The sequence below is a fragment of the Fundulus heteroclitus genome, chromosome 4 (genome assembly GCF_011125445.2).
Source record: "Fundulus heteroclitus isolate FHET01 chromosome 4, MU-UCD_Fhet_4.1, whole genome shotgun sequence".
In the NCBI taxonomy this organism is placed as follows: Eukaryota; Metazoa; Chordata; class Actinopteri; order Cyprinodontiformes; family Fundulidae; genus Fundulus; species Fundulus heteroclitus.
In genome coordinates this window covers 20,087,227-20,108,140 of record NC_046364.1, presented here as the reverse complement: position 1 = coordinate 20,108,140, position 20,914 = coordinate 20,087,227, and the positions used below count along the sequence as shown (strand labels likewise).

General features: G+C 39.1%; 1 protein-coding gene across 2 annotated transcripts in view; it reads left to right on the top strand.

Annotated features, from left to right (window-relative positions):
* Positions 1-20,914, top strand: part of ntrk3b (neurotrophic tyrosine kinase, receptor, type 3b) — a 316,929-nt gene that overhangs the window by 180,203 nt on the left and 115,812 nt on the right. The gene's annotated exons all lie outside the window — the stretch shown is intronic.

Below are 20,914 nucleotides of genomic sequence, written 5' to 3'. Positions count from 1 at the left end.
GCTGAAAATCGTTCATGGCAACTGCAGCGGTCCCACATTTTAGTGCAGGTTAAATAAGCCAATACTTCATTTTAGCGATATTCCCTGGATGGAGCTATTCGGAAAACATGCTGGTTTTTCTCAGTTGGAGGAGACAGTGAATTGGTTGGATTTGTCTTGGTGTTTTTTTTGTTTTTTTTTCCAGTTGCCTTATACACAGAGTGGAACAGCTCAATATTTCTGGAGAGAGGGCATGCAAAGTGACATTTGCACAATTCTTCACTTTAAATTTGTCTCTTACATGTTTTATGAGTAGAGATGCACTGATCAGAATTTTGTGGCACATTTATGCCCTCCAGTTTTTTTCAAAAGATGATTAAGATTTCCCCACTATAATATATTAGGAAATAACAGTCTTTTTAGCCGTTCTGCCATGATCATTAGCATTAGGACTAGGAGCAGAGGCACACAGTGTGTGAGAGAGTGCAGTATCTTTTAAAAGAAAATGTTTTTTTTTTTTACACAAAAACTAGATAATTAACAAGACAGCTGTCGTTATCTTCCGATATTACCAATTAAGTACTTAGCACTTCTAAAACAACAGTTTATCTTACCTGGGACTTCCTAAAAGGTTACCAAAACTTATAACCGACAGATGTTAAAAGCTTATAAGGTTAAAACAGAGCAGCTTTGCTGGATTCCTTTCGGGTTTCCTCTCATCTGCTGAATGTCTTGCTCTCTCTTGCTCTCTTGCAGCCAGAATGAGCCATACACATGACTCCTTGCACATATTACAGTGTATTTTTAAACACCTTGTTATATCTCTATCGTGGCCTTCATTGAAAAACCTAGCAATACTAAAATAGCTCAAATTGATCACCTGTACTTAGTGACAGTCCTTTTTACCTCAAAGACTGTTGTTATTGCTTAGACTTTTTAGAGCTTAATTAGAGTGTTGTGCCTGTATCGATCTGAAGATCATTGTTTTTTCTTCTCATTTTCATGAGAAAAAAGGCTTCTAGAAATATTAGGTGGACTTGGCTCTATCAATCATGTTAAGTATTTGCTTCAGGCAGGTTCCAGATTTTGCTTAGTTCTCATCTGTTGGTGTTGTTACAGGGCAAAAGCTGTTTCTGGTCTGGTCTTTGTGTAAATTAGGGGGAGTGGGGAGATGGGAGTTCAGTTCCTGTTGGTTCAGTTCTTGTTAGGCCAACAAAGAGTAACAGCATGTGATTGCATTTGACTTTAAAATGACGAGCGGCTCTGTTTGTGTGTCAGCGTAAATTTGCTTTAATGAGACCGACCGTCTTCCTCACCCCTGCTTTTAAGTATGTTGTCATTTCTGTCATCTTCTTCCTCATTCAAACACAAATATTGATAAATATTTACATGCCACCCTGACCCTCAAACTTCTCCTGTTCTTCATTAAATGCTTAAAGTACAACGTAGAACCGGAGAAGCAACAGCCACCTGTAAATTTGCTATTTTAGATGATTAGAGATTGTTATTTACTGCAGTAAAGAATTCTGCCATAATAATTTCAAGGGTGGCAATTAATGCAGTGGCCTAAAGCTGCCGCTGATCAAGGACAAGTCTTAATGAGGCTTCACACACTGTTTGTTATGCCACATTATGTTTTAGCGGTACTAGCAAGCATATAGCAAAAGTATGTGAATCACATGACCTCAAAAACAAAATCTGAAAAATGAATTATCTTATGCCGATATCCATATATTGAATCTAGTTGTACCAACTGTGTTCAGAATTAGCCTGGTTAGCAAGTAGAGCCCACTCTCTGGGTAATTTAAGTCCTGCATACATCCAGCTTTTCAGCGAAGGAAGCAATTCAGCAGGTAGATTGGTGATAAAGCTCTGTAGAAGTTTAAATCAGGATTATGTTGTAAAACAATATTGTATTATTATAGCTTTCACCATGGGTCACAGTTCAACTTGTTATACAGAAACAGAAAGAGATTGGCCCAGCTGCAAGCCTAGTAAGACATGGATATGCACCAAACATGACAGTGGAGGCAAGAGGCCCATGGTAACCCTGGAGGCGTTGCAGTTATCCACAGGGCAGGTGAGAGGATCTGTTGACAGGAGGATCACCAGTCTTTTCCTCCATTGATCTGACCTTTATTGAAAAGATAAGATACTTGTTTAACTTTGTCATGAGCCACATTATGGACACAGCAAATTTGTAGAGGAGGTTGCTTTGCTCATATGAGCTTAATCTAGCTCATCTAAAGCTTGACTTAGTGGCTTCCATGACAAAAAGGTTATGTGTGTGTTGAGCAACTAAGACTTTACATGACCTTTAACACTCCATAGTCAAAGTCCAGACATAATTCCAAAAGAGAATCTATGGGAAGGCTTGAAAATTGCTCAAATCTGACTGATCTTAAGCTATAATGCAAAGATTTAGGGAAAAATCTCCTCTAGATGTGTGAAGCTGATAAGATATACCTTAAAACAATGTAGCTACAGGTAATCTCACGTATTATTGACAGGAGGCATGCTTTTGTGTATGAATACAAATGCATGCCACACTTTTCAGATGTTTATTCATAAAGACCTTTGAGAACATTATGATCGTTTGTTATTATTTATTATTAACGTTATTTTACACCTAAGAGTTGTTCAAAAACAACCAATGCAATACATTGACGTTTATGGCTGAAACACAACAAATGCAAAAAGTTCTAGGTGTATGCATTCTTTTGCAAAGGCAATGTGTTACACTAAAAGCAAAATCCCAAATCAGAGAGAACCAGGAAATAATAAGAGCACGCCGTCAGAAGCAAGAGATCATAAACAACTCTAGAGCAGCTGATTGAAGGCAGAGAGACTTTCTGCGATTCCGTAAATGAGATCTGCTTGCTAATGATGCGCCCGCTGCACCCTAACTTTGTCATTTCTCTTTCATTCAAGTACCTTTATTCACTTCATGTAACTGGATTTTGCACAGCAGAGGTGTTTATTTACATCCACCTACAGCGGTGAGTCGCTGTGTGTGGGTTTGATTTAGTTCAGCCTCTAGTCTACACAGCGTCACAGAATCAATATAAATCTGGCTGTAAAACATAGTCTGTCAGGAATCTGTGTTGCAGCGCAGCTTTGGTTGCTTATTTATTTTGTTATACTTGCTATCTAAATCAAAGGTGATGTACTGTGTCACATCAGTGGCAGCACTGAGAGCTAGCATGTGGTCATGTTCAGGATGATGTCCAATACTGAGGGGATAAACACTTAGCAGAGGGGCGCATCAGATGCAATCTCTGTCTTCTAAACAGAGGACTGTCTCATTTCATGACTATGTCGAGGCTTCTTCTGGGAACCTCTGGGTGGTTTCTTCTTTATATGACATTGTAAGCGTTTTAAAACCAGTGCTTACCCAGCTGCTGTATGGTGGCCCAATTGGCAAGAAGGGAACTAGAATTAAGTAAGTATTTGCCCTTGATTTGAGCAGGTAAACAAGATGATCTGCCAATGGAATAAGACTTTTGCACTTAATATAGGAACAATTCGTCTCTATCATCTTATTTCAAGTGCACTCTATCCAATGATCTTATTTTAGGGGTAAAAATACTCATCCCATTGGTAGACCGTCTTATTTTCCTCTTCAAATCAAAGACAGATACTCTAATTTCAAGAACATTTTACTTAGTTTTAGTTCCCTTTTTGCAGTGTGTTAATTGCCTTGAGGCAGGAGGGTCTTGGGTTTGAATCCTTTCTGCATGGAGTGTACATGTTCTCCCCGTGCATGCATGCATTATGTCTGGGTACCTCCCACAGTCCAGACACATGGGAGTTAGGGTTAGCTGGTTTGTCAAAATTCTCCTTATGTTTGATTGTCAGCATGCATGGTTGTTTGTCCTGTGTGTCTCTGTGTTGCCCTGTGATTGACTGTTACACTCAGGTATAGGCAATAGATGGATGGATGGATTATCCGGCAGCGATAACTGCTTCATATGTTAAGATTACCCCCTTTTGATCAAAGGGTATCCTAAAATTATCAGTTGAAAGATGCTTGCAGAGCATGTTTGGTGCATTTTTTTCATGGTAAATATATTTCTATAAAGTAGGTTGAGCTTCGCTGCCTGGTTCAAGGTAATGGATAGTTATATAAATGACTTTAATGCTGCAGGACGAAGAAGCACCTTGAACCATGAGTCATTAAAGTGGGAAGAAAAAAACCCAGTTTTGCATGAATGTTGAATATTTCTGTGTGCAATTTTTAATGTGAAAAAGATAAAAATTTAATGTTTGTACAGTATTTCATCTATAATGTTCACCATTATGGTGCAACAAACAAGTTGCAAATCAACAGTAATAGCTCTGTTGTTCATAATACGCCATCCAGTTGCTGTTTTTATTCTAGACTTTGGCTTTAATAGAGATGCTGCTGCAGCTGCTGCTGTCTTGGCTGGCACTGAGAAAGATTGAGGGAATGAACAACCTAAAGTCTCTTGCAGGACCCCACACTGTTCTGAACAAAGGCCTGATTTGTCCACTGTGTGTGTTTTCTCCTTCCACTCTTGTTCTGGAGAATCAGCTGGGAGGCTTGAAAAAGTCATTACCTTTGGATGGAGCCATAATGGATTTTCGCTCCACTAAATCACCGTGGCTATTTTGGTTGTTGGAGTTTGATCACCGGCGTTTCTGGCCCTCCAATAAAAAGTCTCTCTTTTATTTTTTTATGTGGCTGTATATAAAGGTGTATGTGTGTCTGTGTGGATGTGAGGTGAATTCGGTTTATTTGCTGGTCCTCCAATGCTGGATTGCCTTTCCACCTGCTTACTTTATGTAGATTCCCTTGTGGTTTTTATGAATGATACTTTAAGCCAAATGAGCATATTTACTCAGGCTGCGGATAACTTGTCGTTCCAATCAATATTTTGTCGCCTTGCCTCCCGGCTAAAACCTTGCAGTCAAAGCATCAGGCTCATCTTTCAAATGATGATTCAGACCAGTGAGCTTTGAAGTGCCTTTTCCACAGAGTTTTGTCAGCAGGGAATCAATAATGCTTCTTTGGAAGAAGACATTCCACACGTCAGTAATAACTATTGTCTTCTCCGTTAACTTTTCCTAAAAGCCTCTTGGAAAATTACCTCATCCTGTTGCTAGAAGAGTGGCTAATATTCAACAATATCTGAAAAGCTATACTCCCAGGCCGAGCCTTTCAATCCTTTGAAATAAAGCAGCATTTGTTCAAAACCAAACCTAAAAGTTAACCCTAGATACACCAGTAACCAACATTTTGTGACTGATTTCTGATCACCAAATTGGTGCATTTCTGACATGGCCATTCTGATTTAAGTGGATTCAAATTTCTCCTTAACAACTATAAATATAAAATAAGGTACAATGTTTCTACTTTCTGGGTGAGTTGAAAAGTGAACTGTCTTAACAGTAAACGGTTTATAGAAACATAAAGAAAATTTTTCTTGGAAACAGCCCCATTTTTTTTTTGCGTAACTCAAAATGTAAATGTGTGCCACATTCCAAAATGTGTTTTTTTCCCCCCACAACATCATTTTAAAATAAATAACCAAAATCAAACTTAGTATTTGAGAGGAAAAAACTCTCTTTTGTTGTCATATTATAGATTATAAACGCATTCAATTATTCGCTGTAAGAAGCCTTTCTGTCAAAGAAGATCAATAATCATTCATACAGGCTATTGTCACATTGTGTATGAAAGAGAGGCAGCAGTAGGTGTAACACATTGAACAGAACCATACTAATTTTACAGTTAATTAAAGAAATTAAGATTCTTTTGTGATTCATCAGCGTGCTCTTCGGGTAACTTTGGTCGACCGGCCACGCCTGGCGCATATTCCATTCTAGCACTACTATTGTACTCTTTTTTTGAAAAGAGGAAAACAAACTTTTTCATCTTAGTGATGTTCATCATCATTCTACTTTTGAATTTGCATATGAAGACAATCCTGAGCTAATTCTAAAGGTCCCAGTGGGGCTTAAAGCATCATTTGCACATTGTGCTGCACTCTGGTTCTGTGTGTGTGGCTCATCCATATTAGGGGCTGGCAGCTGCTGAGTGTTTACATGAGCGGCAGACGATGCAGTTGCTATTTCTGGCTGCTTTTTGACACGCTTTTTTTAATGGAAATACAGTATATACCAAACGTACAAACACAAAATATGCCAGGAGAAAGTGACAGGAGATGGATACAGGGAGGTAGTATTTACCCTAAGAATGATGCTTCTGATATAGGGTAACTTTCTCCTTTTGTTCTGTTTTTTAATATGTTGTGTCAAGAAAAGATTTAATGTACATTATTTATTCTCTGCTAAACATTCACTTTCCACAGTCAGAAATAAATCATATTAACTACTTTCTAATTGTAGTTTAGAAGCTGGAGTATTTAGAACAGAATTTGCGTTTTTCTGTTAACTTTTAAGCTGGTTATGTTAGGTTGCAAATGATTGGTAATGACATCATCAATATGCTTATTGAGGCTCAAAGTTAGTTCACATAAATAGGGATGGGATTGAAGTTGTGTGTAAAATATTTTCTGGAATAAAGAAAAGTAGTTTATATTAGGACTGTGAAGTTATTTCCGAACGTTTAGTGAACAATGAATATATCCAGTTTAACCTGTATGAATTAGACTTAGATACGTGGTTTTTCATCAGGGTGAATTGACCTAACATTGTTTATCTCAACTTATTATTTATCATTAGAAATAAACCACTGCCTTGTCTTGTTAAGATTCTGGTGCCCTTTTTAGGTCATTTGCGTTTGCTTTTAAAAATGGAAAAGCAGATGCTGATGATAACAGATGAGAAAAACTTCCCGTAGCTCATAGAATTATATGCTGTCGCTAGAGGTGGATATCTGTTTCGAAAAAGACTTGATGCAATCTGATTGAGAAAACAATTTTTTTGCAAGGCACATCTGACTTGGTATTACATGAGTCACCGTATGTTTATAGCCTAAGATGACACACAGTAAGTCATGTGACTTCCTGCTGGGTTTTCAGAAATGCTTTTCCCATTTCCTTGGCTGCCAGGGAAGGATTTTTTTTCTTCAGTTTCTAATAAATGCCTATACTTAGTGCTTTTCTTTATTGCTTGACTTTTTTTTCCCAGGTTGGCAAAACTATTTCATCCTCTGCATTGCAACAGTGAGCAATGCAACCTCCTTTGCTTCCTCAAGGTCAGATAAAGCAGAGTTTGAATACCTTGGCAGCGCGCCACGTGGGAGGCAATGTGTGTACACACTCTTCCCATTTAATCAGATTTAGTCACAGCCATTTAGTTATCATTGCAACTGAAAGCACACAGATGGACGTCCTCCTCCGACGCACTGCACGTGGTTGAAAACAAAGACACTTTGGCTTTTTCTGGACATTCGACTGATCAGTTTTGACTAAGTCGGTGCACACAATATTCTGATATTTCATTGCAGACATGCAGATAGACAGGTGGATAAATCTCAGACATGCCCTGTAGCTCAGTGCTGCACACATATAGTATCCACACACAACCCCTACCCTGTAGCAGTCTGCCAGCCTCCGTGATCTAGATGTGAGTGTCAGGCCAACTTACCCTCCTCTCCGCTACATTACCTTAACCAGGCTCGGGGATAATCAGCCGCCCCCACACACAGACATTCACAGGCCTACACGCACACATGCACACACAGCAGCATTTCCTGCATCACTGACTCGCTTGGCCTCCAGTGGCCAGGGCGAGCTCTGCCGCCAAGCCGTGGGACGTGTCCGTCTGCAGAGAGGCCCTCTCCCGCCATATGTCTGAGCAAATGTCAAGCAAGTTGCCAGAAAAATATCTTTCAGTTAAAAGACCCGTGCTCATTCCCTGAAATGTGTGCATACTAACAGAGCAGGAAGTGAAGGGAGAGGTGTACATTCAATTAAATATAGCCATTTCTTTCAGTTAACTATATGCTTAGCTACAGTAACTAACAGAACTACAAACAAAACACATAAAATAGTTTGAAACACATCAAAACTAAACTTGTTTTTGTTATCTACTTTCATTTTGATGAAGAGACGTGGGTTAATGTTCACTGACAGCAATTTTCAGAAGTGTTACTTACCCTAAGCAGGGATTTTTACAGCAGAACCATTTCAGTTTAGCTATTCTGTTCCTTCTGTTGAGGAACATATACAATGTGCACAGTGAGATTTCATTTAGTACTGGTGTAGCGGGACTATATATCCCCTTTCCAAAAATGGAAAGGGGACCTGGGTTCACATCCCAGGTCCCCTTTCCAATTTTTTTAATCTAAATTAAATAGAATTGCAAATGTAATCTGCTCCAATCGCTTGCAAGCAGGTTGTAGGTTTAAATACCAACCCAGCGTCTTTCTGCATGGACCTTGCATGTTCTCCCTGTGCTTGTGTGGGTTCTCTCTGGGTGCCTGGCTTCCCCCCACTGTCCAAAAATATGGCTGATCTTGCTCTTTTTCACAGGATCCCCCTACAAGGATAAGTGGGTTTATTTATTTAATGATTTATTTATTTGTGTCCTGTCTGGCAATGTGGCAATAAGAATTGTTGTCTTAATGCCTTAAAAGAGCCCAAAAGATTTTACTTTCACGAGTGGAGCCTTACTGCTTTTGCCATAGTGCTCCGCTTAATTTATACATGCAAGAAGCTTTATTAGATTTTATACTGGGACAAGTGGGTTTTAGACAATGGATGGATTGATGGATGGTGAAAGTTCAAACGCCAAATAAACTTGGATGCAGTTGCCTCGCGTTAACCTTTTGCACATAAAAATGTATTCCTTTTTGACTAGCTTGGAATGTGTGCAGGTAAATGCACACATTCTATCCATGTCAAAAACATTATCACCATGGCATATTCTGCCAAAACGCTGGATGTAAAGACAGCATAAAGTTTTCTTGTTTATGTTTTTAGCTCCTATTCAGAATGTAATGTAACGAGCACAGTCACATACAGAAACCAGAGCAGCAGGAGGATGGATCACTGCACCAAAGCCAGAGCTTTCTTTCACACTTTTAACAAAAGTCATCAGGATTATTTATCGCTTTCCTTCTTTGCTTCAAATCTCCACCAACCTCTCTGACATTCAGGCTAGTTATTTCACCATCTTCAAAACAAACAGAAAGATGGAGAACTTGGAGGCGGAACATGCTCAGCATCATCACTGATACAGATCACAAAATTGTGTCTTTGCTGCACTAACAGTGTTTACCCTTTGCTCAGTCGCTGCGGCACTGTCATCCTAATTGGCTGTAATTCATTCTCCTGAACACATGCGACAGATGGGCACTGCCAGACAGCAGCAACAGGCCCACCGGGAAGCGCCTCCCGCTCTCCCTTCCTTTTGCTGTCGCTCTTCCCAGAAAAACGGGGAAGCTTTTAGAAAGCAAACTTTATCTCTCCATCGTCTCTGTCATCACTCTCTGTTGTTTTTTTTTTCCAGACCACTTCTGTCTCTGATGCATCAGGCTACAGACTGCCTGTGCTTTTAGTTAAACCCTAAAAGGATTTGTATGCAGGCTGCAACCTTTCATGGTTTTCTTTTTTTTTTTTCCCAAGTCTTTTTTGCAGATTATGTTGGAAACAAAATTGCAAAAAAAATAAATAAATAAAAGAGGACTGTTTACTAATTTATTGCACTGAAAGTTGCATGAGAGCCATCCTAAGGAGTTTGGCGGCTGTACCATCTGTCACTGAATGGATATGGAGTGCTAGCATGACCTGGAGTTGCTACTGCGGATACTGTGTTCCCAATACACTTTTTTTTTTTTTTTTTTTGCTTCATTTTATTTTGGGCATTCAGTGCAAGTTTGCTAATAGCTAAGTGTGTTGTGCTCCTTCTGTGGAGATGTGCACAGGCCCGGTGCTCCCACTGAAAGGCCAAGGCTGCAGTGTTCTTGTTGAGTGCACTTTAACCAAGTGTTTGGACGCTTCTTTCCTTTTAAATCTTAGCTATCAATAGTTCAGAAAACAGCCTGAGTTCTTCTGAGTTTGCCAATAGCTTAATATAGCATTTCCTAAATGTCAGGATAAGGCAAAATGCCAATGGGGGTGTTGCAGAAGGTTCTGCGAATCGCTGCACCAGTGTTGTGCTATCCTCAAGGGGTACAGCACAGGAAGGAGCAGGTTTGTGTCTTTTTAACTGTCATACAATTTCCCAAGGCATTGTATCGAATTTCATGTGCATAGTAACATGCATCAGTGGATTTTTTGTTATTTTGTTGTCAGTTTTCTTGTATAAACCTTGATTGTTCTGTGGGCTATACAGTGGCACATTTGTTAGCACTTTTGCCTTGCAGCCTGGGTTGAAATCCCAGCCAGACATGTTCTCCCCGTCCAAAGACCTGCATGTTAAGTCAATGCATATTAGGTATTTTGGTATTACAATTATGTCTCAGGAAGTGCTACTCGGAGTGGACCCAAGTGCAGACAGGCAGGCAAAAGCAATATGCTGAGTGTAGAAATTTAATGAGAAAAAAACAAAACTTACGCCTAGACAAAAAGTAAAACATGAGCAGGTATGAACATCGACTGGCTTGACATGAAACAGCATTCACCCGTGAAGGGTGAGCGCTATAAGTGGCTTGTCATAGATGAGAGCAACAATGCTGATTGGCAGGCTGCAGGTGGACTGAATAACTTGATTAAGTTGGCAGTGAAGACGAGCAAAAAAAAAAATCACGTGGAATAAATCTAACTGATTGCAAACTGACAAGAAAAGAACAAAAAAAAACATGACTGAACTTGAACTGAACTACCAGAAAGATCCTAGCATGACATGACTAAGCGAAGATATCAAGAGAAGGAAGACCCAAGAAAAAACTAGAAAGCATGAACAAAAAAAAAATCTGAATACATAAATGAGCTTAAACCCAAATGGCAAAACTAATATCAAAATATATCAAGACGAAAGAAAATACTGCAACACATGAACCAAAATCCACACCTATGAATCATGACAATTATATATATAAGTGCATCCATGGTTTTCTGTCTTGCATTGCGCCATGATAGACCGCCGGCCTGTCTGTTGTGTACCTGCGTCTCGCCAAATGAGACAGGTACCAGACTATCTAAAGATTAAACAGGTATAGAAAATTAATGGAAGATTCTTCTTGAAAGTAGCAAAATACTTTTGGTATTCCAGTTTTCTCTCACAATCCAAAAATATATATATATTTTAATAAATTAGAATTTATGAATTGCTGCCTAGCTGTCTGGCTGGCTCGCTGTATTGCTAGATGGATGGTCACACGTCTTTTTCTAAAACCATTATTAAGTATCACCAAATGTCTCCTCACATGTAGTGGTCCTCATTTATCACCATCTGCTCGGTTCTGGCTCTGCAATGCTAGCTTTTCCTCATTTAAATGTGGCTCTAGATTTTTTTATACTAACCTAATAGCGTCTGATAAATAAGAAAAAGAATGTAATGTATTTCATCCAGAAAACCTATGTCTCCTGTGCACAGTTAAGAGCTCACCAGCCGCAGTCTGTTTTCATCTTAGTAAGTTCTAGTTAGAAATAACACAATTAAGGTTAAATTTTATTTAAAAAAGAGCCAATTCATGTCATCTCAATGCATTTTACAAAGTCAAATCAATCAAATCAAGCAGACAGACTGGTTAAATCGTTTTCTGAAAGAGCTTGTAGCCACAGTGGACAGTTGCATGCAATGTGACTTTGCAGCAAGCCCTCATGCCGAGGATACATGTAGCGACAATGGAGAGGAAAAACTCCCCTTCAACAGGTAGAAACCTCCAGCAGAGCCAGGCTCAGTGTGAACGGCCATCTGCCACCACTGACTGGGGGTTTGAGAAGACAGGGCATACACGCACACACAATAACACAGAATCACTGATCCAGGAATACTTTCTATGTTAGAGAGGGTAATGGCAGACTAACTCAATAGGTGGCTTTGTCTAGGAAAGAAACCCAGCTAAGCATTTAGGTTCTGAGCCAGTTTCCCCATCATGAAAATGAAAGAGAGCACACGCAGTTAGTTGCATTAAAAGCTAAACCGACATCCATGTCTGGGAGAGAAACAGGTTTAGACTATGAGAGACAGGGCCAGCTGTATCATCTATGAGACATCTTGATCAAGAAAAGGTTTCCTAAGAAAAAGTTCAGCTACCTTAAAATCCCTGTGGTACATTTTACTAAGGATATATAAATCATTTCTAAAATGGGGGCAGTGATCAAAGAGAATATTTCCTTAAACAACATGGTTGGGGTGGGGTCTAACATACAAGTTGAAGTTTCAGACTATAAAAGTATTTAAAAAAAATAATTAGAGAAGTACCGAGCTCTCTTCAAGCTGGCTAAAAATGTTTTCTATTTTAGCGTAGTAGTGTTTCCCCATTACTCTCCATCCTGCTGAACAAGTAGGCAAGTACACATTGATGCAATCAACCTCGAATGTTTATAGCGATTTCTTGCAGAAATATCCTTCCTGAAATTTAGCCCACAATACACATATCACTTGAAAATTTGCAATGCTTAACATGATTTTGTACTAGTAAAGACTAATCATTCTCACAGCTTGATTTTCTCTGCTGCACTTAAAGAAATATGCATAGGAATGACAATCCACCCATTTATCTGCCGTTATGCATGTTTGCTAAATGTCTTGTCCGACATTTATTGTTGGCTATATTTCCCCTGCCTAAATTTTATATCCTCGGCGGCCTTTATTTGTTTCCAAGAGACTCTTAATATAAGCTTTCCCCAGTAAGTGATCATAAACATATTTATTCCTGCCGTGAACTTTAATTCAAGCTCCCATCCATAAAGCCTATCCCTTTTCCTGGAGGACTCAGCTAATGATTGTTCTGCTCATTTTGTCTGAAGTTTACATGATGTCTGGAAATGGACTCGTTCTATACCGTTGATGCGTTTCTCCCAAGTTAATGAACATTAAGGGACCGCTTCTCACCAGGCGACCCTGGAGTACATGCAGAGTCAGCTCGGGCAGCATTTTGCACGTGTTGTAATTCAGCTGTTACGGTTCCCCGTTGTCTGCACCATGTCAGCACAAAACTGTTTTAAATGCTGCCTGCTATAATATCATCAAACAAGCCAGTTAAAACGAGGCTGTGGGTAAGAAAGCTACTTCTTATAGATGCTTAGGAAAAAAAATAGAGTGTTTCTTTCAAATACTTCATTTAAAAAGATCTGTTTCCTTTGGGGGAACTTTTGGTACAAGTCCAGTTGGATTTTCTGCATGTGGGGGTTCTTTTCCTCTCATACCGCAAGAGAGAGCCCTCAGAGGAGGGAAGGTAATTTTCAAGGACTGAAATTCTTGCCTAATTCTTTTAATCACAATCCTAAAAAGGAAAAGCAAGCTGTGAGAGACTTGAGCTCCTGTTCGAACCACAGCTTAATTCAGTGTGAATTTTTTGCCATTGGCTAAGGAAACAGCTCGCTGTTATATAACAGCCAAATGTGGGACGCCGCATGCCGACTCCCACGCCGGACAGGATTGACAAATATGAAATAGCGAATCTCACACTGAAATGAATATGTCTGCTAAATCAAGATGATGTGACAGTGTAGAAATCCCAGCTTTCCATACATATATCTGGGTTAGGGTTTATGATAATCACACATATTTACGGAGAACACATTCGAGCACAATTTTAGAAAAGATATTTGCAAAAGTAACTGCAAATATTGAATCTTTGGCTTTATAATGTTGGTTGTTCTTTTTTGAAGACATACACACTTTTCCTTGCATTAATGGGGCTACAGTGTCATGACAGCTTTAAATAATACATGGGTTATCGTTCTCTACTAGACCATAGCGGTTACTTAATTTAACAATCTCAGTTTTTGCTTAAGTTGTATGTAGAGTGAAAACTAAATGTTTCCGTACATAGCTTTTGCTTCCTAGCAGCTAAACTTTTGAATAATCTTTTAAATGCCCGGATAAACAGTCAATACTTCTTTTCGATTTTTTTTATGGTGCTTTAGACTTTGCTTCTTTTTCATCCATTTTCTATATTTGAAACCCACCACATTTTTATGTAGCAAGTGCATTAAATGTCAAAGATAGACATATGATAATATTTTTGGCATATAACCAAATGCGCTGTTTAATCTGAAAGTAAGCTTTTTAAGAAAAAGGAACTAAATGCAGCACTGAAATGTTTTTAGGCAGAAGACCATCCAATGTATTTTAAAAGAAAAACCTTTTAAAAACCTGAGGGCCAGTGTAAGGATTTAGGTACTGCTGTTCTATGATCCATTTTCTGACATTGCGGAGGACACAGCCACATTAGCAGTCTGGTTGATTTTTACAGAGAACAATAAAGACAAAATTTCAAAATTATAACGTGCTGAAAAGAAAAGAACATACTAGTGTTTCATTATCTTGACAAGACAACATTTATTCTAGTTGTAAATATGGCAGTGGGCTAATTTAGCAATCGATATTGTGTAGCTGTTAAAATTGATGTCTGAATATATAACGATGCTTCTTGTATGCTCACAGTCTAAGAGGAAAAACAATAACTTCTGACTTTTCTGCATCAAGCTGGAGAACATTTTGACCCATTCATTTACTTTAGTTATTTCTTTAGGTACTAACACATTTAGAAACTATGGTACTGTCATGAAACGGAAATGTTTGTTTTGTTAGGATAGATTTTTTTTATTAAACCTAGCATCAGTGCAGACGCTCATTCTGATGCAAGCAGCTTGTGGTCAATAAAACCACCGTCATGTGGATGTATCACTTCTGGGGGCAGAAATAGAAACCTTCACAGAAGCAGCATGTGTAAGGCAAATCAATTCGCTGAGCCTGCCGTGTGTCCTTGTGCATAAAAGGTGTTTCTGTTGTTAGACGTTTATTCTTCCCCTCCTGTATTTCAGTCATGTTGACAGTGAATCTGTGCATAGCACAGGACTCCTCTGGGAATGACCTTTCATTAGAGCCGTCACTGATGTCTCTATGTAAAAGTAAACAAGAGTTACAGCCTTTTGAAGTTAGCATCTCAATTTTGGACCAGTTTGGGTGCATTTGGAGTACTTTTGGAGAACGCCTGAAAAAAAAAGAGGGAAAAAAGTCCAGAATAGTAAGTTTTTGATGCTACTGACTTCAAATTTGAACCTGTCATAAGAAAAGACTTGTCTCCGTTTGCTCCCTTGTTTATTTAGCCAGTCCCTCTTTGTGTCAGGCTGCAGCTGCATGACAAAAAATAATAATAATAATACATTTAAAAATGACCACAAAAAATGCATAATTTATGTGTGTTCCAGCTTCAATAACTAAAAACTGGTCACGAGTACAACAAATTGCACTGCTCGGTTAAAAAATATAAAGTGTTACCTATTGAAAGAAGCCAAGCTTTTGCATCTTCTCCAAATAGTTCATAATAGCATCTACATGAATTTAGGTATGCTTTTTTTTTGGCATTTTGGGGATGCAAGTTAAGTTAGACTATGGACTTCAGAAGTAAATCCAACCAGTTGTGTGGGACACAGACAACGTGAATCTCTGCCATGGAGAGTTATGTGATGAAGAGTCCAAAGCGTCGTCAAAAGCCACATTAACCGTCTGAATGAATGTTCAGTGATCTGGCATTTTGTTGAAATTGATTTTAGTTAATTCTGTTATGTGAGAAATATACGTGTTGCTTTGCATCATTTTCATTACTCTTATTATAGCGGCTTAGCTCACCATTTTTGACAATCCTGGAAGGACTTCTTCTGAAAGTGCAGTGATGGTGCCGCGATAAATTTGATTCACTTTTATTATTCCTTACATTCAACTGATCTAGCTTTAGATGTCAGAATGCCAGGCACTTCCCCTTGGAACAAAATGACTTTTGACATTTACACAATGCCAACTTTTCTACTTTACTAATGCTTCTCAGTCGGTAAGTTTTTTTTTTTCTTCAGAATTTTTAAAGTACAGCCATTTAGCACTTTAGCAACAGGGGAGAGGATTTCAAAGTACCACCAGATTCAGAGCTACTCAAGCTTTTCAAAAACCACACAGGCACTTAATATTCCAATGCTAAATGAATCAGAATTTATAACAAAAATGTCAAACATTCTGAAAAACTTTTCTCAATTATACTTATATCATTCATCCACCATCCACAGTGCCTTTCGGTATTCATGTTCCAATTTATGAAAATGCAACCACACACTTTTAAATATTTTGTTTGTGTTAAATGTGAAAGATCAACACAAAGTAGAGCAACATATGTGGAAGTTGAATGAAATGTATACATGGATTTTACATGTAAAATCTGAAAAGTGCGGAATTTGTCCCTTCACTCCTAAATATTGAGCAATCGGTTAAGAGGTCACTTAATTGGTCACAGGCTTCTGATAGAGATACAGTTTTGGAGAATTTTAGAGAAGGGTTATTACAGGGATATAAAATGTGACAATGATGGCACAACTTACCCAAAAGTGATATCCCAGACTAAAATGTCCCAGGCACTGACAGGCTGGGCAAGTACACGTTAATCTGGAAAACAAACAAGAAGCCCATGGCAACTCGGGAGGAGCTACAGAGTCCCTGCTCAGGCAGGAGAATGTGTTGACAGGCAGGGGCGGTTCTAGACAGGGGCCAACAGGGGCCTGTAGAAATAGTCCTGGCCCCTGTACTAAAGACATGATATTAAATACACTTCTCATAATTATTTGCAATGGCAAAGAAACCATAACTGATTGGTCACTTTGAAAAATATTATTATTTTTACCTATACAGTTTTACTCTAAAAAGTATATAAAACTTAAGATGTTTCACGTTTAGCTTTAGCCGTATTGAGCTGGGGGCAAAGTTTTCAACTGCTAGATCAGGGGTCAGAAACCTGCTGTTCCAGAGCCACAAGTGGCTCACTTAATATTATTACACAGTTAAATATTGCCATTTTATAGTTTTTTTAAATTTTTTTGTGCCCCTGTGAAAAAACACTGGCCCCACCTTGGCCCCCCTGGTAAATTTGGTCTAGAACCGCCACTGTTGACAGGCCAACTAAGAGTCATACAAACCTGCCCTTTTTAGAAGAACAGGAACAGATGCCATTTTGGAAAGAAAGTCCTACTTGTCTCTAGTCTGGTAGGCTCAAAGTAAAGGTGGAAGAAGGCGCTGTTGTCAAATGAGACTTGAGTTTGGTCTACATGCAAAACATGTGGCAGAATACTATCACCCTGAGCACGCTGTTCCAATCATGGAACATGGTGGCGGTAACATCATGCTATGGGCAAGCCTTTTTACAACGCAGGTCTTTTGCACAGATATGCATGCCTTTGTGTCACTCTGTGATATAAAGGTTCAATAAAATAAAACGTTGTTGAGGGGGACATACACTTGCAAGGCAGTGTTGAATCAAGTGTGTTGCATTTTAAACAGACTTAAAACCACTTAAAAAAACAATGAAATATTAGCCATGCATCAGAATGTCTTTGCTTCTACACATATTTCACGTGAGTAAAGATTACAGAGGTTCGGGAGTTTCTTAAAGGCAAAAAAAGGAACAGGAGTAGGGATGTGCTCCAGAAAAGGGAGATATTGTGCTTGCATCATTATTGTGACTGATCTTATCTGAGATGTACTCATCTGGAACCTGCGTCACAAACCAGGAAATATACTGGCATTTAAGATTTTGGGGACCATGTAAACAAAATGATCAGCCGAACATTTTTTGCACTTTTTAGAACCTGAGAGAATGTCGTCCTTTCATCAGTACTGAACATTTAAACAGTGAACAGTGAAGCCTCAGGGGGAAAAATGCTATGTAAGAATTACTGCGATTGGGCTTTTCATGGCTGACAGCGATTGCAGGTTTTCTTCAAGGGTTAACCAGACTAATCCATTTAGTTTTGTTTTGTTTTTTCATTTCAAGCACTGCAATGTTTAAACTATAAATAATATAATACCAGATTTTTGATAGAATTTGATAGTTGTGCAGTTTTAAAGGCAACAGAAAATGTGGTAATGGCGCAATTCTTCACATTTATAACTCAAAGCATATGTTGAATGTTTATTAAATTCCAAATGAAAGAATTAATTGAATATTAATTGTAGATGTCTTACTGTAGTTATTCTGCATTTAATAAAAAGGGAACCAAATAATTATTCAGGTATTTGATCTGTTGATAACCAGTCAGAGGAAACATTTTACAATCTCAGGCCTATTGATTGGTGCATCTCTACTAAATTTAGCAGACGTCCCCAATACACTTTGTTCCTGTGTGAGCTCTCTGGTCCTTTTTGCCACGTTTAAAATAACCATGAGACCTCAACAGACATAGCAGTCATCCATATAACACAGAGAGAGCCTCCTAAAGAGTTCAAGTGTTAAACCAGGGCTGCTCCAGCAGCAGATTAGTCATTCCAATGAGAACTGAGCTACTTTCACTTTGTGATGAGTGATGTTAAAACAACAGCAGGAAGATAAGAGACCGTCGGCCGATGTTACTCCGGGGCCTAATCTGCCTTTTCATTGATGTTGTGATCAGTGTTTTGCTGTTTTTTGTCTTCAGTCACAGTTGAAATATTTTTAGTTTTAGTTTTTGACTGTTGGTGCTCGCAGCATTTGCAATGAAGGAAACCAGAGTGGCTCTGCTGCTGATTTATAGAAACATTTGAAGATCAAATCATCAAAGAAAACGCAGATTAATGAAGCTTTCAGTACTCAGTAAATTATAGTTATTGCACACCTAACAATGAATACAACAAAGTAGCTTCCTTTCATGATTTGAAGAGCCTGAATATATAACACAGCCCATGGTTTTATTATTGAAGGAGCTGCTGGTGCCTGTATTATTAGCAAGACAGTACGATACATGAAAGCAGACCATGTAATTAAAGTTACACCTTAATTTAAATTTCTTATAAAAAAATCTTGCTTTAAAAAAAAGGAAAAATGTAGCATTTGGCTACTATTAATTGTGTGCCAAAGTGAGATTCCCATATAGCTGTATTTTGTCAGCGTGCAATTTCAAGATTATTTATGGTGATTTCAGGTTGTTGGTCTCTAATTCTCTTTGTTGAAAAAGACATGGAGACAATGATATTGGATGATATTGAATGAGCCACGCTTAGACATTAGTGACACACAGAGAGAGGACAACAGCCGCCTGCTCCGGTGTCTAGGCAGCTGTGTATATAACTGTCATGTGTCATCTGCATTCATTATATTACGTCTTGGCCAGGTTGTAAAGAAAAACTGGAATTTTTGTTACTTTTAAAAGCATATCCATAAAGAACATAAACGTGTGTTGATGTTTGCTTAAGATCATCTGAAACATGTGCAATTTTTTGTTGTTGTTTTTCTTCTTTCTTACAGAGGAAAAAATGTTTTGTGTGTGTGTTATCCTCATCGATGCAAAGTCAACAACATCATCTTCATCATCGCAGCGCAACTTCTCCAAAGTCTCAGCCTTAGGTCATCCTGCATCCCCTTCCAATGTATATATATATATATAAATATAGCACTGCCCTTGCATGAGCCATTCCTCCCATCTCCTCATACATCACAGAGCCCCATGTTTCCTTCAGCTTCCCATCAGTTTGCATTAACACACCCTTGAGATTGGCAGAACTCCTTTTTTTTTTTACTGCCAGAGAACCAGCCTACATCTTTTACAAGGGTTGGGTAAAGTTGCAGCTCCGGAGAGTAATTGTTGTGTAATCACAACAAGGGCATTAATTATTTATAGAAGTGTTCACGCACACACATGGAAAGTGAGGCCACTATATCGTCGCTGTCTCTCCGCTTTCTTCAGCCTTCAATTATGTCTCTCTCCGTACCCGCCGCCCACCCTTCGTTTCCTCTCTAATGGAGTTAGTGAGCACCAAGGCTGGAACAATTAAAACAAAATTCATTTGAATGAATTAAAGAGCAGGGAGCCGCAGCAGCTGACACTTCTGAGGCAAGACGAATTATCCTGCATGGCTGCTTTACTAGAATTTTACAGTGGCCTTGTCCCACCTCATTAACCTGTGTATTAACCCGTGGAATAGCATTGTTAGTACACGGTGATGCAAAATAGATTGAGGGGATATATGTATAAATGAGGAGGAGAACAATTACGTCTATTTGTTCACCCCTCCGGTGTTTGGATTCGTGCGGCTGGTGACTGTGTGGCCACGCGCGCTGGAAGCTACCTTGCCGTCTTCCGCGCGCGTTTGCCTGTTTTCCTAGGCGAAAGGAGATGCAAAGGTTCTGCAGCCGGCTTCGCGACAGGCTTCAAATGCCGTTAAGGAAATGCCAAGGCCATCTGTGCTGCTCTAAGAGGGTGTGAAATGAAGACAGAGAGTGTGTCACCCTGCGATGAGAGGTCATTACCGGCTCCTCAAAGGCAGCACATCATGTCAGTTTTACAGGTCACAGTCTCGTGGGCAGCCGCATTTCTTATCTGCATTGTCTCTGCGACATTTTAACACTTGGTAATGAGTCCTGAAGTGCTTGGGGGGGAAAAAAAAAAAAATGAGTCCAGCGTCTGTGCCGCAAGACTTGGAGACAGTGGCTAAACGGTGGCTGGAGATGATGAGATGCCACCAGATGGCAGGGAGATGTTGCCGCTTGTAACCAGAGCAACCCCGACTGTTGCGCTGTACATCTTTGCAGATTGTCACTTCATGTGTTTAAAGGCGCAGCAAACGCGGAACTCAATCTGTTGCCTGAGCTTTGCGCTTGAACAGCGGCCTTGTTTAGTATTGATAGCGTTGCTTGAATCTGAGCAGGTAATGTATCGCGTTTATCAGTTTCCCCAAACCGAAACCCTGTACATCGGATCAGACACACGAAAACTATAACGTAAGAAGTTATTTTGTCATTGCAGACTCTGGTCAACAACAAAAATGTGTTGGCTCCTGGATAAGAAGAAAAAAAGATGAAATAATGACAAAGTAAAACAAGTCATAGGTGAAAGAGCAATATAAAGGAAGGGGTTAAGCAGTTTAAGATGCACTT